This window comes from Amblyomma americanum, chromosome 7 (assembly GCF_052857255.1).
Source record: "Amblyomma americanum isolate KBUSLIRL-KWMA chromosome 7, ASM5285725v1, whole genome shotgun sequence".
Taxonomy (NCBI): domain Eukaryota; kingdom Metazoa; phylum Arthropoda; class Arachnida; order Ixodida; family Ixodidae; genus Amblyomma; species Amblyomma americanum.
In genome coordinates this window covers 124,251,210-124,273,925 of record NC_135503.1, presented here as the reverse complement: position 1 = coordinate 124,273,925, position 22,716 = coordinate 124,251,210, and the positions used below count along the sequence as shown (strand labels likewise).

Below are 22,716 nucleotides of genomic sequence, written 5' to 3'. Positions count from 1 at the left end.
GCGTCTGTGTCCGTCGCGTTATGGGCTGAAGACTGGGACGCGTTGGAGGGAGTGTGGCAAATAGCGTCTGTTTCCATCGCATTATTGGTCGAATCCTGGGACGCGGTGGGTGGCATTCTAGCCGCAGTGGCATTCTGTACCTGATGCGCTTGTAACAGGCGTTTAATGTCAGCCAACTCTTTTTTAAGGCTGGCAATTTCTCTGTCTCGGGATTGTAGTTGGATCTGAAACTCCTTCTCTCGAGCGTCAATAGATTGGGAGGCCTCTGCTGGCCAGCTCACCTTTTTATTGGAGCGGCTATCGCTGCGTCCGCGGCTTGAGCTTCTCTTGTCGTTCCCTGCAGGGTTCCCCAGGGGCGGGAAGGAGCTGGAGTTGTTCCGGCTGTGGCTTCCTCCTTTTCCGGTAGCACCGTGTTCCTTCTTCCTGGGCCTAGACTGGTGTCCGTGTAGTGATGAGTCGTTGTCCCCTTGCTTGGGTGTCTGGTTGCCATGGGGCGTTCCTTGTTTGTTCTTGTTGATCAGCCGGAATTTGCAGTTCCGGCTGCCTGTGTTGTGGCCCCCGTTGCAGACGATGCATACGGGTTGGCAGGTTGGCTGTTCTCCCTCAGGTGGAGGCGAGTGATTTTCTCCGCAGCGGCGGCAAAGGTTCGTTGTAGGTTTGTAGCAGACATCGGCCCGGTGTCCTACTCTCCTGCAGTTGTAGCATACCTCATGTTGCTCCCTGAAGGGGTGGACCCGAAAGGCGCCGCACTGATAGATTACTTGGCTGGGTAGCTTCTTTCCAAAAAAGGTGATTTGTATTGTTCTGGATTTCCCGATCCTTCGGGCATCCACAACTTCTATTCCTTCGTTTCGGTTTCCGAAGCCTTGGCGAACCGCTTCGGGCGAGTCTCCCGCGTAGGCGTTGTAAATGACCCCTTTTACCGAGTCTTCGGGCGCCGCCACGTACGACGTTACGTTGTAGGTTTGATCTTGGAGGTTCAGTTTTTCAATATTGGCGTATGCAGTCGCCCGTTGACGATCGGGCGTGCATAGCGTAAAGGTGTTGTTGACCGTATTGACTCTGATAATGTCTTCATTCTTCACCGTATCATACGGCAGCCTGGCCACCTCGCAGGCGCAGAAGAGTAGTAGTCCGGGCGCAAAGTCCCTCAGATTCCAACCTTGTGGTCGGCAGACGATTTTGTAGTCGTCGGTCGGTAAGCGCGGGAGAAGGGCTTTCTTGCTGAGTGCAAGTAGCTTCTTCCCGTTCTTTCGCGATGGAAAATTGGAATTAGACTTGCCTTGGCCGTGCCCCTGCGCAGGCTCGTCGTCGGTTGATGCGGGCCCTTTATTCTTCAGGCCTCGTTGTCGGTCGCGGTAACGAAGAATGGTTTCCCATTTTCCGGCCTCGAGCTCCGACGGTGATATTTTCTCGCCTTCCACGGCGTACTCCATCTGTGCGGGTCCCTGGGCGCTCAGTTCCCGGCGGAGAGGTGACGAGCTAGGTCGAGCTCGATGGCTAGGCCGGCAGTCAGCCGGCAATATGCCTAGGTGTCCGTAGATTGGCAAAATCCGGCTGCAGCAGGCACTGGACAATGGCCCGGATGTCGTCCAAAATATTCGAGCCCGAAGGCTGACTCTTTCTGCCGAAAAGTGGCTTCGAGGCGGGAGCCCATGCGAGACACGTCAGCACAGCTCCGTGGATTGGATCAGTAGAAGCAGACGAAACGACAGGAACGGCATATTCAAACGGCCCGCGCTCCTTGCAACGCTCTCCTCGACGGCCTTGTCGTGACGCTTTGCACTACCGCAAACAGATGGCGCCACTGCCGCCCTTCAGCGAAATAGCGTCGTCTGTGGGTTTTGGTTATTATTATTTTGGTTGCCGATCTCTACGTAGACGATTACGTTTTCGCATCATGCACGGCTCAACTAAGTAAGTACCGTTGTCAAACTTGCTACGATACAAAAGTTACCATAATACGCAAGCTCTGTGTGCAGTTTCACCGCAAACGAGCCAGTGGTTGAGGCGGGGAAATTTTTGAAAGTGTCAGCGTCACGACAGGCCGACTAGGCTTTCCGCTGCCGAAAACAGATGGCGCCACTGCCGGTTCTCAGCGAAAAAGCGTCGTCTGCGGGTTTTGGCTCGCCGATCTCTCGTAGACGCTTACGTTTTCGCATCATGTGCGCCTGAACTAAGTAAGTACCATTGTCAAACTTGCTACGATACAAAAGTTACCATAATACGCAAGCTTTGTGTGCAGTTTCACCGCAAAGGAGCCAGCGGTTGAGGCGGGGAAATTTTTGAATGTGTCAGCGATAAAAACGCACAATACTGTATATGGACCTCCTTCACCCCGCGACGTCACGAAGATGCGGTGGCGCTGATGTTAGCAGCGACTTTCGCATGGTAGGCAAAACAGGTTCCGCTTGCCCGTGCCTACCGCAGGTGCCGCAGCTACCGCGGCGGCTGCTTCAAGCCTGCGCATTGCAGAAGCAGCATGTATTGACCAGCTGCGTCACTGCTGGATCCGCGTAGTAGCATAAAAATATTAAATTAGCCTCGATAGGTTTCTCGCGCATAAATGCCGCATTCGGAAACTGGCTAACAGGCACTGGGCTACGGTAGTAAAGCGCGAAGTCTGGGAGTCGATAGGCACTCCCACTCAATGCACTTAATAGCATGCAAGTTACTGCGTTCATTCACCTGAACTTCAGGATAGTAGGCTGATAATTGCTCAAGGAAAAAAAGACATATGCAGCTGCACACGTACTTAACACCTTGAGCCGGAGTGCACGGGGCGCCAACAGGTTCACTCGCCCCCAAGGAATGCGTTTTTTTTTTGTAATAGCACACCATGTTTTAATGGCGCGTTTTATGACATTTAATATTTACTTGAAACTGTTTCTTGATATGACGACGTAATTATTTCATTCGAGTAGAAAGAAGTCAGGTAAGTTGTGTCAATCTTGCGCGGTCGCGTTGGTGTGCTTAGAATAGCGTACCTTAAGTGTGCTAAACGCCATATGCTTTTTCATTGCATCATGCATGCGCCATGTTTCATGAGGTAGTACATGATCGCGAAGCTTGTTTGGAACGAAGCAGCCGCAGGCGTGCTACTAACAGACACGTGGCGAGATTGAGAGGGGACGCGGCAATGAAAAGTGTTTTCGTTATTCATGCATGCGATATGTAACTAAACTTGGTGCAAATATGAAATTCCTACGCTAGTTTCAGTAATTCCTTTTATTTATAGCTATACCTGGTGCAGTTCTGGGTAATTAATAATATAATTAACACCGTCGTCAAGTCCCCCCAAGGTGTCAAATAATTGAGTAGATAGTGCGCTGTTTTTTTATGCCAGCATGCACATAAAGCCCTGCTCTGTACGAAGACGCGATTAGTTCTTTTTCTATATGATCAGTACTTATGCATGCATAGTTACATGAAAACGTTTCTTACAAGAAACAACTAACACAGTACTGCACGTGTAGGGAAAAATATCGAGAGATTTATTACGGTCCTCAACGTCTCAGGAATAGTTTGCGACAAATGGAATCATTTGATTTTCATGCGAATTGCGAAGGTGAGTGATCCAGTCGCAGAAAATGTGAGAGGTCACAAAACAAAACTTAAAGTTTATTCCCTCGTTTATGGCATCTTCGCTTTCGCTTTGGTCAAAGAAATGCGGCACTGAAATCAAAGAAATTACCTCACAATTTTTTACGACCACACTTCTAAAAAGCGTAATTTATAAATTTGTACTCAATATTTTGCTATAATTTTTCGTCACGAAACTAGACTTCAGGGCTAGGAAAGAAAATAATTCTAGAAATCAAAAATTTTCACCAAATCGACGAGCTTAACAAGAGGACAAGTCGGCCTGGCTGGTGCGTGGTCATGCGGCTAAAAACAGCGCTAAGCGAGAAAGAGGAGATTAGGGACACGACGCTATCACCACTTTTCGCACAGCGCGACACGTACGTATGTCAGCAGACGATGAGCGCATGTCTGCTCCGACGAAACAAGGCCAGCACTTCCCCTCACTATTGTCCCGAAGTAAAATCATTCCGGCTAGTGCAGAGTGTCAAAACTTGTTTTATTCAATGCCTAGCGCATAAACGGCAGGAACGCTTTCTACATGTTTACTACTAACCATATATACAATACAGTGGCAAACTATTTCTCTTTATAGGCCGCACGTGGCCAACGCGAGCTCGTGTACTTCAACAAATTACTAAGTTGGAAGCATCGACCATTGCTATGATTCGCAGAAACTGGAAACGCGCATACAAGTCTTGAAAACCCGCGCTCAACACCTATCCGCGATGCCACTCCTCGACCTTTTGCCTACCACGAGCTCGCTAGCGACTGCAGCGCCACCTCGTTTGTTTACAAACATGCAGGGGGTCTATGGACCTATTACTATCTATCTAGCCTACTATCCTGAAGTTCAGGTGAATGAACGCAGTAACTTGCATGCTATTAAGTGCATTGAGTGGCAGTGCCCATCGACTCCCAGACTTCGCGCTTTACTACCGTGGCCCAATGCCTGTTAGCCAGTTTCCGAATGCGGCATTTATGCGCGAGAAACCTATCGAGGCTAATTTAATATTTTTTATGCTACTACGCGGATCCAGCAGTGATGCAGCTGGTCAATACATGCTGCTTCTGCAGTGCACAGGCTTGAAGCAGCCGCCGGTAGCTGCGGCAGCTGCGGTAGGCACGGGCAAGCGGAACCTGTTTTGCCTACCATGCGAAAGTCGCTGCTAACATCAGCGCCACCGCATCTTCGTGACGTCGCGGGGTGAAGGAGGTCCATACTCTCTCATACTAGGGCCAGTGGCGGTTGCCCATTGAGCGCAGTTATTTCATATAATTTTGACAGCAATGACTGAGCCAATGATGAATGCAATTCAGTATGTTAAGCTGCTGATAGTTCTTATTTTAAGAATCATTTTAGTTTTGCCTTGTTTGCCGAATATGCAAATGTTCGTGTGGATTGCGGCCCAGCTGTGGCCACTTGAAATCTAGTGGTACCACTTGAAAGCAAGTGGGACCATTTGTAAAACCACTTGCTTTGAAGTACGCGGTACCACTTGAAAGCAAGTGAGACCACTTGTAAAACCACTTGCTTTGAAGCGGTACCACTTGAAAGCAAGTGGCACCACTCGTAAAACCACTTGATATTTTCATCTATAAAACCACTTTGATATTTTCACCTGGGATATAGTACTGCAGCAATAGGCCGCAGCGTACTTTGCGTGACCAACCTCTCGCGATCAACCATTAATTTAGCCGAGACCTGGCAGGGTTGGCGCTTTGCCTACCCAGTGTGCAGAACGCACTCGTTGCAGAGGCCTCTACAGAGGCGTCTACTTGGCCGATACACCACAGCTTTCGCTCTCGCCGCAGCTTTGCCGGGACCACGACCTACTGTATACGGGGCCGGGACCTGCTAGCGCAGTATGAACTGTGGAGGCCGGGTTCTTCAGCATAGCCAATGGATGCCTGTTTCAAAGAACATAGCCAAATCCGGCCAAATCCTTATCCAGAAGCGTACATTTGTGGCGAAGTGGCACGCTGGTGCAGCTGCAACAGTAGCAGCTTATCTGCCGGAATTGTTTATTTGTGATGTTTCATTCTAGTCACAGCATCATCCACATTACGAAGTTCGTAACCAGCTCTTCGGAGTTATAGGTAGGTTTTATTTTTTTTTAGTGTTTCGTACTGTGTTTCCTATGTTTACTAGAACACGGCGGCGCCTGAAAAGGGACATAGTTGGGACCACGAGCAAGCGTTACCTTTAAATGCGCACATGTAGTACGTACTTTAGGCCGTATTTGCGGGAATAGCCTCCTCTCGGGAAGAAAAAAAAAATTGTTTCCTTTAGTTTGCCTTATCTGTGACCTAGTGTGTGCGCGTGCGTCTGCTGCGCTTTTACTCAGGAAAACGCCGTAAACATTAGCGATGCCCGTGTCGCACCTCCACGCGCGAGGCGCTTTGCATAATGAAACTGAGGTTTATGGCGCAGGAGACGTTCAGTGCCAAGCTGCTCCAAGGGCTGTAGCAGCACCCGAAAGATAACAGCAACGCAAAAAAAAAAAAAAAAATTCGCATCAGGAAGGAAACGCACACACGGATGATCGCTGCACTCGCAACTGTATTCGATTCGGAGGTGATTCACGGCACCAATCCTGAAAGTGCCGCTGGTGCCAGCGCGGTGCAGAACCAGTTCTGTGGTGCAGGTTGGATGGATGGATAAGGCTGAACCCTTTATATCGGGCGGTGGTTCAAGCCACCTAGCCGTGACTTGTGAAATCTTACTCTTGTCTTGATTTTAGCCACCAATCACGTAACCTTTGCTTGGTTACTTCTACCCGCGTAAAATCTACTTTCCCTTCACTGTCCTTAAACCCCAATGCCTTGGATAAATCAGCCCTGCTTTCCACTGTAGGGTGAAGCCCTCTACAGAAAAGCATCAAGTGTTCAGCCGTTTCCTCCTCCTCCGCACGCAACGCACAACGTGTCTACCTCGTGGTACTTGACTCTTATATGTCTTAGTCCGCAAAACTCCCGTCCTGGCCTCAAACAACAAAGAGCTTCCCCTACAATTATCAGATATTTTCTTTGGCAATTTCCTGCTTAAAGATCCTGTATGTACCCAGTGCTGATTTCGTCAGCATCCCTGTTTTCCGCAGGGCTCTCTCTGTTTCTTTACCCTTTTTCTTAACCGATAATTGCTGATTTTCTTCCCTACTTCTGTCCAGATATTTGCTTGTCAATTTTCTTGTTTGCTTTCTCCGTTCCATGTCAACATTCCTTATGTACAGGTATCTGAAAACTTTCCTAGCCCACTGCCTTTCCCCAAATTTTCTCAATCACTCCTCAAATGCTATCTTACTACTAGGTTCTCTGCTCTCGAACGACGCCCATCCCATATCCCCCTGTACCCCCTGATTAGGTGTATTGCCATGAGCTCCCAAAGATAGCCTCCCTACGCCGCGTTGTTGGATTTCTAACCTTGCTTGAACATCTGGTCTCATGCACAGGACCGCATTTCCAAAAGTCAGACTAGGAACGATCATCTCTTTCCAGGTGCTTCTTACGACTTAATACCTATTGTAATTGCACAGTGCCCTATTTTTTGTCAGCTGCATTCCTACTAGCTTTATTCATTACATATTTTTCATGCTCTGTCAGATACTCAGCACCATTATTTATCCACACCCCAAGATACTTCTACTCATCCACTACTTCTAGCGTGAACTTCTGTATTCTATGCTCGCCACCCTCATCATTAAATATCATGACTGCAGATTTTTTCCTTACTAAACTTGAAACCTAATCTATCTCCCTCTGTACCACAAATGTCTATCAACTTCTGCATATCTTCCTTGTTGTCAGCCCTTAGCACTGTATCATCCGCGCACATTAGTCCCGGTAATGATTGTTTAATCCATTCCCCTTGCTTGAAGAAAGAAAGATTGAAGCCTAGTCCGCTCCTCTCTAGTTTGGTCTCTAACTCTTGCAGGTGCAACATGAACAACAAAGGAGACGACATTGTTGCCTAAGCCCCCGCTGTATCTCTACAGGCTCTGATACATTTTTTTTCCATTTTATAAGCACTCTGTTACCTTTATATATATCTTTTAAAAGATTAATTACTCCATCTTCCTGATATAATGTGCCCAGTATGTCCCACAAATACTCTGGAGTAACGTTGTCGTAGGCCCCCCTAATATCCAGAAATGCTAGCCATGGGGGCCTGCGTTACGGCAGCGCGTCAGCAGCGCCGCACCTCGTAGGGACTACAATTAATTTACAATCAAGAGCGGGCAGGGTCATCTGCTCGTTGTGGAGGTGTTCAATTCTAGCGTGTATTTTTTGTGTGCGGTCGCTTTCGTGCCTCACGAGACTTGAGTCGGTCATGGAGTAGTCCATGGTTGACGACGACAACATCACATAGTTCCTTGTTATTGAGTAGTTCCACTCTTCTGACACTGAATATGAGAAAACCGACTCCGTGCTGTCTTTTGTCGCAACTCACTTGTTTGGACCGACCGCTGCCGAATTATGAAGTGCTATGAAAGCGTATTGCAAGATACTTCAATTTCAAATCCACGAGGGTGTTCAGACTCTCTGAAGAGAAGTTTGAATAACTTACAGCGCGCTTTAAGGCCCCTGCATATTTTCCGACGCCTAGGGATCACCGCCGAGAACACTCCCTGCTCGTTTAGCTCTTTATAAGCAGTAATTAAAAATAACAGTTCTTTGGCAGTGCCAGAGGGCTTCCTTGTTGCTTAACGCTAGCCCTGGCGCCCCGTAGCCACAGCAGAATGGCCAGGCAGTGGTGAACCAGTGGCATAACTCCTGCATGCTTAGTGCAGCAGGCAAAGGTTCAGGAGCCGGCTGTAGCAAAACACGCTTGGAATCGCCCTGCCTGCAGTTTGCCAACTGCCCACACACAGTTAATTGTTGCGATATCTGAAAAAAAAAAAATGTTTTCTGTGATCTCGCACGCACACAGATGGCCCATCACAACATGGCACCTACAACACAAAACAGAAAGTTACCTGCTGTTGCATAGATTTCAGCGCCATTTTCTCCCAAATTGCTATCGGACCCGTTAACAGCAGCAAAGACCTCCCTCAAATCACCTTCAATATTTACGAGTATGTTAACGTCACCTACGCGTCGTCTGCTGAAAGTTGTCTGCATGTGTACAACTTTTTAGCACCTCCTTGGTGGCTGGTGCGGTAGTTCCTTGCACCAAAGCGGCACCATGGCTGCACCCAAATCAATCGCGGATGGCTGTGCAGAGAGCACTGTGAATCAAGGGCTTTGGTGCAGTACACCCTGAACCGGTGCAGGTAGTGCAGTGAACCATAACCGAATCGAATTCAGCTTGTATCAACCACTTCACATATTTTGCAACTGTGTTTCCTTACTTTTGTGCATGTGTTCTTTTTTTTCTCTCTGCTGTTCTGTCTCGAGAATGCAACCAACTTTCCCAAAAGCTTGTTTTGTCACCGCATATTAGCGCACGCTATTCGTGTCATGAGCGCTTGTTTATGCTGGGTGGTCCCACGTGTTGAACACACTGTAGACGAGTGTGACGGGCTCGCCACAAAGTATGTGCAGTCGTAAATGGGGCATTGTAAGTGCTTACAAATATAGGCGAAAAACTGTCTGCTGCTTGGGTTGTTATGGGGTCGTGACCTAGCTGATCAAACAACACTATCACTGCTTCGTCTTGCATTTATGCGATTTTCGTACCCAAGACTGAAAACGGCGCGAAAAACGGGACAAGATAGAGAGAAGCAACACACACAGCACCGAACGTACAACTGAGTGTATTTCATGCGAGAGCACAATAAATACAGGAAGTACACATAAAAAACTAAAAGAGCACCATAATATAAGATTGACACTATTGCAGGTCAATATCTAAAAAGGCTATCTCTTTTCTCGATAAGCGAAGAGACGGCAGGCTCAAGCACTTGTCACCTCTCGTGTGGACGACGAAAGCTTCGTATAGTTTACGTTTTTGTTTGCTTGCGTACATGCGCAACACTTTGCTTTTGTTGAACTGGGGAGTGCATTTGCAAGTTGTCACATGCTTGGCGAGTGTGATCCCTCTGCCTACACTGACGTTTGCGTGCTCTCATAATCTGTCATTTAAGCAGTGGCCAGTCTGGCCAACATAAGTGGCACCGCATGACATAGGGATTTCATATATCACCTAGCTTTGGCAGTCAACATATTGCGTCACGTGCTTAGTGCCGCAGGATCCCCGCTTTTTCTCTGCCCCGTTTACTTTTCTGCACAACCTGCGCAACCTGCTGGGTGCCGAAAACACTACACGCACATCGCCTCGTCCCGCAATCTTTTTCAGCCGATGGCTGACGCCATGGACATAAGGGATGGCCGCTGTCTTGGCCAAACTTCGCTCAGGCTGCTTAGAGTCGGCAGGTCTTAGCAGTTCTTTCAAAAGATGGTGGGCAATGCTGTTGATGATGGCCTTCGGATAACCAGCAGCACTCAGTCTTTGAGCTTGCGCCTCTACACTTTCGAAAATGCGGTGGTGACAGGACCTGTTGAGGGCATTCTTTAGAGCACTCACAGCTATTCCACGCTTCACCACTTTGGAGTGCGCCGAAGAATAGGGTAGAAAGCCCTTCTGCAAACATGGAGCGTACTTCCAACAGAGGTGCCTGTCTTTCAAAATGAGCCTTGTATCAAGGAACTGCAGCTGGTTCTCCTCAGGCACTTCTTTGGTGAGTTCAAAGTCACCCAAGATGCTTGTAAACAGGGTATGAAGGTCCTCAACTTCCCTCGAGAAGCCGCCACTTGAATGCCTGAAGATTATCAAGTAGTTGTCAACGAACCGAAAAACCCGCTCGACATTTCTGTCATGAAAGGCCTCATTCAATCTTCTGTCAGCTCGTGCAAGCAAAAGGTCACTTAGCAAGGGCACAATACAGGATCCTATGCAGACCCCTTTTCGCTGGATGTACAGCTCTCCCTCAGACTCAACGAAGGTAGACCGCAGGTAGAAGGACAGCAGCTCGAGAAAGTTTTCGTTGCTGGCGCCGCAGGAATTTTGAAACCTAATGGCTCCTTCCTCTCCAATGCATTCTCTGACAACTTCACACAGGGCGTCGTGCGGCAGTGAGTAATGCATATCCTTCAGGTCAACCGAAAAAGCACCTACTCCCTTGAGAGACTTGCTTCTGAGGAAATCTGTGACTTCACGAATACTTCGAACGAGAAACGGGTCGTTCACATTTAGCACCAATGACGACCGTTGCAAGAATAGTCCTTGATCCTCACGTTCCTTGATCCTCACGTTCCTCCTCACACTTGATCCTCACGTTAACACCAGCACACTGCCCGACACAATCGACGTGGGATATTTTAAAGTCAATGTAAGACCATACATACCCAATCCTCGCAGATGTTCCAATTGTCAAAGGTTCGGCCATGGCTCACAGAGCTGCCGCGGTTGCAAAACTTACACAAAATGTGCTTCGAATGATCACCAGTCTGATGCATGTGACGCAGCGCTGCACTGTGCAAACTGTGAAGGAGACCATGCTGCATACTCCAGGGTGTGTCCGTCGTGGAAGAAAGATTACAGAGATAATCACCATAAAGACAAAGGAAAACATTTCATTTAAAGAAGTGAGAAGGCGTTTCGTGCTTACAAACACATTCTCCTTCACAGCAAAACAAAACTTCACTGATGTGGTGCGCAGGGGCGTAGCACCGCACAGCACTCTGGCATCTGCCAAGGCCGCTTTCACAGAGCCTATTGCAGGGCCATCCACGCCCCAGGCAGGGTCAGCGAAAGCTGCCCTGTCATTGCCAAAGCAGGGAGCGCCGGTCCACAGGTCGGCATCCCGCAGGACCTCCCTCCGTCGGGAGAGGCCTGAAACTAACACAACCGCGGCTGCGCGGTCCGCCAGCACCTCGGTTGAGGTGACGGATACAACACCCACTCCGCCTCCATTACAGAGGCGGAACAGCTCTCTTGAGCGGAAAAAAGACAGGCCCCTCATAACGGGCCCACCACATAAGTAAATCCCCTTTCATTTCCTCTCAAAAACATAAACATGGCTTTTTTAATTCAGTGGAGTTGCAGAGGACTTATGCGGAATTACAGTGACATAACACATATATTAGGGTCAATGTTGCCCATAGTTTTATGTCTTCAGGAGACCAATCTTGTTCCACAATATGTACATATCCTAAAACATAATAAAACATTTAGAAGCAATCGAGAGCAGGCAAATCTACTCTCGGGAGGTGTCGCAATTGTCGTTCAAAGCGGCGTCCCTGCTCAAGAAATCAAGCTCAAAACAAAACTTGAGGCGGTAGCTGTCAGCATCGTCAGCTACAAAACACTAACAATCTGTTCCGTATATGTTCCTCCACACTTTACATTAAGAGTCCATGACCTACAAGAACTGATAGATGAACTTCGAGAGCCATATCTGGTAGTTGGGGATTTTAATGCTCACTCCCATTTTTGGGGAAGCGAGCGCTGCGACTCTAGGGGGCAAACAATCGAAGATTTTATTCTCACAAACTATATATGCCTTTTAAACACAGAAAAGGCCACATACTACTCTCCAACTTCAGGCAATATGAGCTGTTTAGATTTGTCTTTTAGTTCACCATCTGTTTTTATGGGATGTTATCGACAACACATATGGCAGCGATCACCTTCCTGTGTTAATAAGTTTGACATCCGCACCAGAAATCATCTTAACTAAACCGCGACGTTGGAAGTTGCATTTAGCAGACTGGGAAATATTTAGAGCACAAGCCAATTTAGAAGATATAGTTTTAGAAAACGTCAGCATCGATGAGATAAATGAAATGTTCACGAATTGTATAATGACTGCCGCAAACTTAGCTATTCCTCAGTCTTCAGGAGTGGTGTGGCAAAAACATAAAGTGTGGTGGACAAAGGAATGCAAGGAAGCAAAAAACAACAAAATTAAGCTTGGGGAAAATTTCGCAGGTACCCTACGCATGAGAACCTTGTACATTTTAAAAAGGTAAGAGCAAAAGCTCGGTACGTCCGTCGCAGTGCCGAGAAAGCCTCTTGGCAAAGTTACATTTCATCTATAAGCTGTCAAATAACAAAAAAAAATGTGGGAACAGGTTAGGAAATTAAATGGCAACTTCTCACCGTTCACGATTCCTCTTTTGACAACACCTGGCATACAAGCAAACATAAGGGAACAGGCAGACATATTGCGGGAACACTTTGCTGCAATCTCCAGTTGATCTCACTATACGCAGTCATTCCTGAAATACAAAAGTATTGCCGAAAAACAAAGACTTTCAACAAGTGGAGGTGCAAACCAACAATACAACAATTTAATCACTCTCCTAGAAATCAATACTGTACTGTGTGCTGGCAAAAAAACTGCTCCAGGGCCCGACCAGATACACTATCAAACGCTTGCCCATCTTTCCCAGCCTGCCGTAGAGGCGCTCTTGAATTTTTTTAACAAAATATTCACAGAAGGAAAAATAACTAAGGAGTGGAAGAAAGCCGTCATAGTGCCATTCTTGAAACATGGAAAACCACCGACTTCCCTAAGTGGCTATAGGCCGATAGCCCTCACAAGCTGTCTCGCGAAATCTTTTGAAAGTGTCCTTAATATAAGATTAACATTTGTCCTTGAATCCCGCGAACTTCTTGATGTCCATCAATGCGGTTATAAAAAGGGATGCTCAACAACAGACCATTTAGTTTGCCTCGAAAACACAATAAGAGAAGCTGTTATACACAAACAGCACTTCGATATGGAGAAAGCGTATGATACAACCTGGAGGTTTGGGATCCTCCGCGACCTGGGCGACCTAGGTATCCGCGGTAGGATGTTAAACTGCCTCAATGACTTTCTTTCCGACCGCTCATTTCAAGTACGCCTGGGATCAACCATTTCCAGGAGCTTCGTTCAAGAGAACGGGGTTCCCCAGGGGTGTATTTTAAGCACTACCTCCATGGTACAATCCACTACCTCCATGGTACAATTTTCCTGCAATCTGTGATCTCATTCTTACACAGTTCCATAAAAAACAAACTCCGCAACGAGACATATAGTACAAGAATTCCTTGCACTCGAAGAAAAATACAGTAGTTTTATGTAGTTTTATACAGATGGTCAAAAACGGATGTTTACGTAGGAAGCGCAGCGGTCCGAGGGAAGTCGGAGAAAACAGTACGACATCCACAGTGCTCATCCATCTTCTCTGCAAAACGTTGCGCACTCTGTGTGTCTGTAGAAAAAATAGAAAACGAAAACCTCACCAACAGTACTATTTTCACAGATTCCCTCAGTATAATTACAGCTCTGCACTCTAGAAATGCAGTCACTCCGATTCTTGTTGACATCATACACAAGGTAGTAACAGCCACAGCTCGAGGACGAAACATAAAATTCTGCTGGGTTCCCAGTCATGTCGGAATAAGAGGCAACGAGAGGGCAGATTTCTGCACTGCTGAAGTTCATGGCAAGGAAATAAAAGAAGTAAATTACTTTTTAAGGATTGCATAAACTTAGTACAGCGTAAATTAAGAGAAAAATGGTAGTCGGCATGGAATGGCAAAGTGAATAATAAACTACACTTGGTAAAACCGGTTTTAGGTGAATTTATATCATGTGTTCACCAGGAAAATTTTAAGGAAGGGATTTTATACCGTCTCTGGATAGGCCACACGCACCTTACGCACAACTTCCTGCTAACAAAACAAGACAAACCTGTTTGCGAATGCGGAAATGATCTTACTGTTGATCACATTTTATTTTCATGTGTGAAACTTGAAACACTAAGAAAGAAGTATTTTACTCAATTTTATAATGAATGCATTCCTTTTCATCCAGCACTGCTCTTAGGTGATAATGCCATTGTTAGCATACCTTCCGTTTTTAGCTTTTTAAAAGAACCAGGGGTACTTGAAAAACTGTAAATTATGAACCACTGGTTTGCTTTATTGCATGATACACCTCAGCCACTTTCTCATTCCTGAGAAGAAGACTGAGGTCTTTATTTGATTGGTTGGGAGCGTCAGGATCCTTGCCCAGCCAAGGATAGCCGCTGAGGCTACCTTACCTTCTCTGGGGCTTTTACCATTAGCTATTTCCAGATTTCTTCTTCTCTGTTTTTTACTAGGCAGTTCAATATTTTTAGGCCATCTACACCATCGACGATTTTTCATATTCCTAAACATTCTACAGAAAATCAATTCTACACCTTTAGCTTGGCGCATGATGGCCTTAGCTGCCTATGTGCCATAAAACCCAACACAGCACAACACAGTTTCTGAGCTGGAAGACCCCGGTTTAGTCCTTTCCATGGCGGCTGGAATTAGATGGCTGTAAAATGCAATAAAGCACCCATCTGCTGTGAAAGCTCCTAATCTGGCCCAAATGAAATCTGTTATGTAGAAAAAATTGATGTCCATAAACTAGCATGTGTAGGAGCAGGATAACTCTAAAACATCAGGAGATCAAAGTCTCGTCGGTTCTTTATAAGTTTTTTTGCATGATTCCAAATGGAATCATTGGACTTAGGGTGTGTGAAATGCTTTGTTTTTGTGGCTTTTTCAAAAATTTAAATAAATATCATCTGCTTTGAAACTACGCTTGTCTCTACTGGAGTAGAGGATGCCACAGTTCTTACCAAGAATACGCGACAATGACATGACTCAGAGCTTGTACTTGTGTTGTTATTTTCTCATTGTATGCGGGCCAGTGTGTAATCCTATGTAAGCAGAATTCTTGAGTTGATTGACGACAGACACTGGTTCTTTTGAGACATGCTATGTAAGAGGCAGGGCAACCACGCAGCCAGTATCCAGATTTTCAGTCCTGAGCTCACAGCATCTACTTGCTACAAAGACAGTGCAAAAAAGGCAACCACAGAAGAGAAGACGACATGGCACAAACAGTGCTACTATTAGCTGATTTGTTTTGTCAGCTAGTCGTATGTATATAGGCGGTCACATCACATGGCACATTTGGGTAGCGCCAGCTATCTTAGACAGACTGAAATTTTGCAGATGTGAATGATTTTATCGCCTCTTTGGTTGTGAAGAGTAGCTGTTGACAGGAACAAGGTGACAACAAAAGAAGGAAAGAGATATGTCAAGGAACAGCACATGACATAGGAGCAAGCATGAAAGGCCTGCTAGCCTTCTTTATCTTTACACATTATTTCTCCACAAAACCACGCTAAGCCGAGTACAAGCTTATCGAGGAATCGCTGATGCGCTGATCTACTTTCTTTTCTATATGAAAAGCTTCGAGCAAAGCTCTTGCTTTTGTTCTTAACACTCCTGCGCAGAATCTTTGCCTCTTTAAAGCCGGAACACACTTGCATGCCTTTACATGCTTAACTAGCTGAGTTCGCGAGCTTATCTTGTTGCATTAAGTTTTGAAAAGGCTCCCTTAAATGGTCATGAAGACAACGCCCTGTCTACCGATTTAGCATTTTCTGCAGGGCAGGGGGATCATATTGCAGCGGGTAGACGACGACGACATTGAGCGAGTGAACGAGTGGACGAGAAGAAGACGAGAACTCATCTCTGGCTGTGTTCTGAGTGCCGCCTGTAGCTTTTCATTCGTTTTGTAAATAACTGTAAATATATTCTTTCCCGCAACATATTTGGTGGAGGTGCGGCTTTCCTCTACGCCTACCGAAGACGGAGCTCCGCAGCGGCTGCCAGCTGACTTCGCTCACCATAACCCAAGACGCCTCCCAGCAAACATCACAATCGGCAATGCCATCGCTCGTTCTTTCTTCCCCTCGTGACCCTGGGACATTTTCTGGCACCGACAACGTTGACGTGGACGACTGGATCAACATGTATGAACGCGTGAGTACGTACAACCGCTGGGATCCGACTCTTATGCTCGCGAATGTCATCTTCTATCTAAAAGACACCGCCCGCGTCTGGTACGAGACTCACGAAGATGATTTGACCAGCTGGGACGTCTGCAAGCAGAAACTGCGCGAGCTGTTTGGACGGCCGCTGCCGAACACTCGCCGCTAAGAGGGAGCTTGCATCCAGAGCTCAAACGTCTACGGAATACTATGTTTCCTACATTCAGGACGTGTTGGCCCTCTGCCACAAAGTTGACAATAACATGCCCGAACCTGACGAAGTGGGTCACGTGTTGAAGGGGATCGCCGACAACGCCTTCAACCTGCTCGTCTGCAAGAACTGCACTACAGTCGACGGCATTATTAAGGAATGTCGCCGCTTCGAGGAGGCTAAAAGCAGACGTATTAGTCAGCCGTACACACGCCTCCCCAACACGGCTGCGACTTCCTCATGTGAAGACCTGCTGCACCGGCAAACTCCTGCACCTCCAGAAAATGTGACCCGCATCATTCGACGCGAACTCGAAGCTATGTCCCCTGCCTCCCTGCCTCTACGTGATGGCGACAACCACTTGCCCACCATCTCGATGGTACAAGCCATCGTCCGTCAAGAGCTTGCAAACCTTGGTCTCCAGCCCGTCAGCCCTGTGCGTCCTTCATCACCACCCGACATCACTGCGATTGCTCCTGAACGACCTTCCTACTTCGCTCCACGTCGCCGTAACCCTAACGACTGGCGGACACCCGACGACAGACCCATTTGTTTCCCCTGCCACCGCATTGGCCACATCTCCCGTCACTGTCGCAATTATTGGTCTCGTCGTAGCCCATACAGTCATCTAAGCTCTCACCGCAACGATGACAAGCCCCGCCACTTCACGCCCCCTCCAGCCCAGCAGAGTGCTACCGTTGACGGCCAGATTTCCCGCTCCAGCCGCTCCCTGTCCCCCCTGCGTCGGCAGTCTCGTTCGCCCCTACGCCGTCGCTCCTCTCCTGGCCCCTACGGACGCTCGCAAGCGGAAAACTAGACGCTGCAGTGTCTGGAGGTGATGCTGCAGTACAGCCCCAGTCCCAAAATCCTCGCTTAGCCCTTCGTGCACACCAAAATTTGCTCGCTATTCATGTCGATGGAGTCCCTGTGAGAGCCCTGATCGACACGGGTGCGCACGTGTCCGTCATGAGTTCCACCCTACAAACGCCGCCTCAGAAAGGTACTGACCCCTGCACCCACAGCCGTTCTCCGCGTTGCCGACGGTTGAACGCCTCCTGTTGGACTATGCACAGCCCGTGTGACCATATCCGGCCGCCATACATCCGTTCTATTCTCTGTTCTGGACCAGTGCCCTCATGACGTCATTCTTGGCCTCGGCTTCCTGTCTGAGCATTCAGCCCTCATCAACTGTGCCACCAGTGTTGTCCAGCTTGACCTTCCTCTTTCTGCTGAGTCGCCGTCCCCAGTTGTACCTCGTCTTTGTGCTGTCGACTTTGTCCGTCTACCGCCTCAAGCCGCAACTTACATTTCTTTCTCATCTGTTCCCCCTGTCCCTGATGGCCCCAACGTAGTCACTCCAAACCTTGACGTTTCCCTCACGCGAAGTATTGCGCTTCCGCACACTGTCTTTACAGTGTCGGCAAACCGTGCGTACCTTCTGGTTCTGAACTTTGGCTCGTCTATCAAACCGCTCCCGCAAGGCATCTCACTCGCCACGCTGTGCCCTGCTGCCGAATGTGTCATATCAGTGGTGGACAGCTGCTTACCTTCCACTCATCAATGCCTGTTGCCTGCGGCAACATCACCAGAGAAACCAACGGATGACTACGCCGACATGATCTGTTCTGACCTACCAGCGATGCAAGCTCACGATCTTAGGTGCCTCTTATCATCTTTTCGCGACATCTTCGACTTTGATGCCCGTGTTTTGACTCGTATATCTGTGGTGACGCATCGGATAAACACCGGTGATGCCGCTCCTCTCCACAGACGTCCGTACCGCGTGTCCAGCGCTGAACGCACCGTCATAAATCAAGAGGTCGATAAGATGCTTGCAAAAGACATCATCGAGCCCTCGTCAAACCCTTGGGCTTCTCCAGTTGTCCTGGTAAAAAAGAAGGACGGCAGCTGGCGCTTCTGCGTTGATTACCGGCACCTAAACCGCATCACAAAAAAAGACATATATCCTCTCCCCAGGATCGATGATGCATTAGATTGCCTCCACGGCGCCAAATATTTCTCTTCAATCTCTTCAATTGATCTTCGATCGGGGTACTGGCAAATTGCCGTAAATGTAAAGGACCGTGAAAAGACCGCCTTCGTGACGCCTGATGGCTTATACCACTTTAAAGTCATGCCATTCGGACTCTGTAACGCGCCGGCTACCTTTGAACGAATGATGGACTCCCTTCTTCGCGGCTTTCAGTGGTCTACCTGCCTCTGCTACCTAGACGATGTTGTGGTTTTCTCGCCTACTTTTGCCACGCACCTTGAACGCCTCTCCAGTATTTTGACAGTGTTTCGTAATGCCGGACTCCAGCTGAACTCATCGAAATGCAAATTCGGTCGCCGCCAACTCACTATTCTCGGACACCTGGTTGATGCTTCTGGTGTACGCCCAGATCCAGTCAAAATTCAAGCCGTGAAGGAGTTTCCTCTTCCTAGGTCGTCGAAAGATGTGCGCAGCTTTGTCGGCTTGTGCTCGTATTTTCGCCGTTTTATCAAAGATTTCGCTGGCATCGCTCGCCCCCTCACCGACCTTCTTAAGAACGACACCCCCTTTATCTGGGGCCCTGCTCAAGAAAACTCATTTTCCTTCCTCGTTCATTTGCTAACCTCTCCGCCCATCTTAGCCCATTTTGACCCGTCGTCTCCCACAGAGATTCGCACCGACGCCTCCGGATATGGGATCGGTGCCGTGCTAGCCCAACGTCAACAGGGCCAAGATCGCGTCATCGCTTATGCCAGCCGCCTACTTTCCGCCGCAGAGCAAAATTACTCCATTACTGAGCGCGAGTGTCTCGCCCTTGTCTGGGCTGTCGCTAAATTCCGCCCGTACCTGTTCGGCCGCTCATTTACTGTCGTCACTGATGACCACGCTCTCTGTTGGCTGTCTTCACTAAAAGATCCCACCGGTCGCCTTGGTCGCTGGGCTTTGCGCCTTCAAGAGTATTCATACTCTGTCGTGTACAAGTCCGGTCGTCACCACCAGGATGCTGACTGTTTATCCCGATACCCTGTGGAGCCACCTGACTTCGAAGACGCTGAGACCCTACCCTGCCTCTTAGCTATCACTGCTCTCACCGATATCGCCAACGAACAGCGCAACGACTCATCTTTACAACCTATCTTTGATGGCCTCCGCTCTGCAAACCGATCTCCGTCTCTGCAACTTTATGTGCTCCAGAATGGCATTTTGTATCGCCGCAACCTACGCTCCGACGGTCCTCCGCTGCTCCTCGTCATACCCCAACATCTACGTTCTTCTGTCCTTGAGGAATTGCACGATCTGCCGACAGCCGGCCACCTTGGCGTGTCCCGCACGTACGCTCGAGTGCGGCACCGCTTCTTTTGGCCTGGTCTGTATCGTTCCGTCAAGCGTTACGTTGCTGCTTGCGACCTGTGTCAACGCCGGTAAAGGCCCTCCACTTTGCCTGCCGGTCTTCTACAACCCATCGACGTACCTCCGGAACCTTTTCACCGTGTTGGCCTCGACCTTCTTGGCCCTTTTCCCACGTCCCTCTCCGGTAACAAGTGGATCGCTGTCGCAACTGATTATACGACTCGGTACGCCATCACGCGTGCTTTGCCCACCAGCTGCGCTACCGATGTCGCCGATTTTCTTCTCCAAGACGTAATTCTTCACCATGGCGCCCCTCGTCAACTGCTCACCGACCGCGGTCGTTATTTTCTGTCCAGAGTGATTGATGACATTCTTCGTTCGTGTGCCACGTAGCACCAGCTCGCGACAGCTTACTGTCCACAAACCAACGGGCTTACGGAACGGTTCAACCGCACGCTCACCGATATGTTAGCAATGTACGTCTCACCGGACCACCGCGATTGGGACGCAGCCTTGCCTTATGTGACATTTGCGTACAACTCTTCACGGCATGACACAACAGGCTATTCCCCTTTCTACCTTTTGTTTGGTAGGCACCCCCTATTGCCTTTGGACACGCTCATGCCGCCTTCTTCAGTCCCCACCACTGCTTACGCTCAGGACGCCATCGCCCAGGCCACGCTGGCTCGCCAAATAGCCCCTAGTCGGCTCCGTGCCTCTCAAGCTTCCCAGAAGTCCGCCTACGACCGCCGGCACCGGGCCGTCGAATATCACCCCGGATCACTCGTCCTTCTCTGGACGCCGTCGCGCAGCGTCGGTCTCTCCGAGAAGCTCCTTTCTCACTACCGTGGCCCTTACCGTGTGGTGCGCCGAGTCACCGACGTGAACTATGAAATTGCTCCCCTTGCGTCCTCGCCATCGTCCTCTGGCCCCTCTACCGACGTCGTTCATGTATGCCGCCTCAAACCTTATCACGACGCTCCTACGCCACCACTCTAACGCCGAGACGGCGTTTCATCAGCCGGGGGTCCTGCAGCGGGTAGACGATGACGACGACATTGAGCGAAGTGAACGAGTGGACGAGGAAGAAGGCGAGAACTCATCTCTGGCTGTGTTCTGAGTGCCGCCCGTAGCTGTTCATTCGTTTTGTAAATAACTGTAAATATATTCTCTCCCACAACAATATAAACTACTCCTAGGCAAATTCTTCTTCGTGTTGCTTTTTGCAACCGCGCTTGCTCTCACCGCAGATGCGGGGGCATAGCTTAGTCAACTTGTTTGCCACAGAGAAAACAAGCGGCACATTGTGCCTGCTGGCCACTTTTTGAGGTTATGCAATACCTTATGAATATAAGGCATCACCTCTGGTTTGCCCTTCGCGCATTCAGAAGCAGCCACCTTTTGACGGAATCCACGTTTATTTAGGAGGGTTTCAGCAACTGCCGTGAGAACTGAGCAAGGGAACACAATGGTCAATAGCTTGCATACATGATAGTCCAAACTAAGGCCATTTCGTGCGGACTTGACTTGCGAAGCACCGATTCCAAACAGAGTAACGCAAAGGCTCTTTTGACAGTCTTGGAATGTGACGAGTCATAGGGCAAGTGGGAAATACACTCAACTTGTTTGTCCCTTTGATATCCTCAGGCTTAGGTCTAAGAAGTGAATCACTCCATTCTCATGGAAGTTCATGGGTGAAGGACAGGCCTTTATTATTCTCATTACCGTGCCTAAGACGTGTCGAACACAATTTTCAAAATAAGATTCATTACAGTCCTGTAAAAAAATACAAAAATCATCGGCATATTGAAAAACCTTTAAAACTGTGACTCCCATAAAAGATTGATCCAAAAGACGATCAACATGAGCTAAAAAAATATCACATAGAAAGGGCGCTACACAAGAACCTATACAGATACGATTACGCTGCACAACAGGCTGCTTGTCAAAAAGAATAAAAGTGGAACCCAAATAAAATTCTAAAAGCTTTAAAAAATCGTCGAGGGATAGCCCTGCTGATGACTGAAAAAGAAAGCCTTCCCTATGCTTCAACAGTTTCTCTCGCAGCAGCTAAAGATTCAGTTTGAGGAATGGAATAAAGTAAATCCTCAGCATCAACATAGAAATCATAGCCCACCCAGTGGTTATTCTGGAGAAAGTCTGATACTTCTTCTTTGGACTTGTTAGTAAAAAAAGAATCATTCACTTTGATCAACCTAAGCTTATTCAACAGGAACCGGCTAACACATTGCTGCCAAGAGCCATTCTCACTAACAATCGTTCTAAATGGAATACTAGGTTCCCGAGTCTTAGCAGTGAAAAAAGCATTCAGGCAATTTTTTCTGCAGTTGGAAATATCATTAGCTAACTTTGGCAAGTTAAAATCTTTGCAAAAGTTCTTAAATTTAGTTCTAACACGGATATCAACTTTCTTCACATGGAAAAAGTTCTTCTCAACAGCTTGCAGGGCTTTTTCCTTGTAAACACCCTGCTGAATGACGACAAAGCCTCAGTCTTTGTTCGTTTGTAGCCAAAGAAGTTCGTGATCTTTGAAATATTTTGCTATACCTGACGAATTAGAACACGGCTGGAACGGCGACTGGTAGTTTTTGCACACACATCATGATGCTGTCTACACACTCGAGAAGGCACCTCTCGCGGTCTTCTACACTGGCCTTCTGGGCCATATTTCTGTTGATGGTGAGTAGAACGTGAGCTCGCACTTGTGCATGAGAGGCAAACTTAAGACTTCTTTGTAAAACTGCTCGAC

The 22,716-nt window shown here is 48.0% G+C and overlaps 1 protein-coding gene across 3 annotated transcripts in view; it reads left to right on the top strand.

Annotated features, from left to right (window-relative positions):
• Positions 1-2,158: 2,158 nt before the first annotated feature.
• Positions 2,159-22,716, top strand: part of Sting (transmembrane protein sting) — a 63,736-nt gene continuing 43,178 nt past the window's right edge. For 2 of the 3 annotated variants that reach the window (XM_077632901.1, XM_077632899.1), the window contains exon 1: positions 5,529-5,682. The gene's annotated coding sequence lies outside the window, so the exon portion shown is untranslated. Of the gene's footprint in view, positions 2,181-5,528; positions 5,683-22,716 lie in introns of those variants that run through there. The other variant, XM_077632900.1, reaches the window with a different exon arrangement.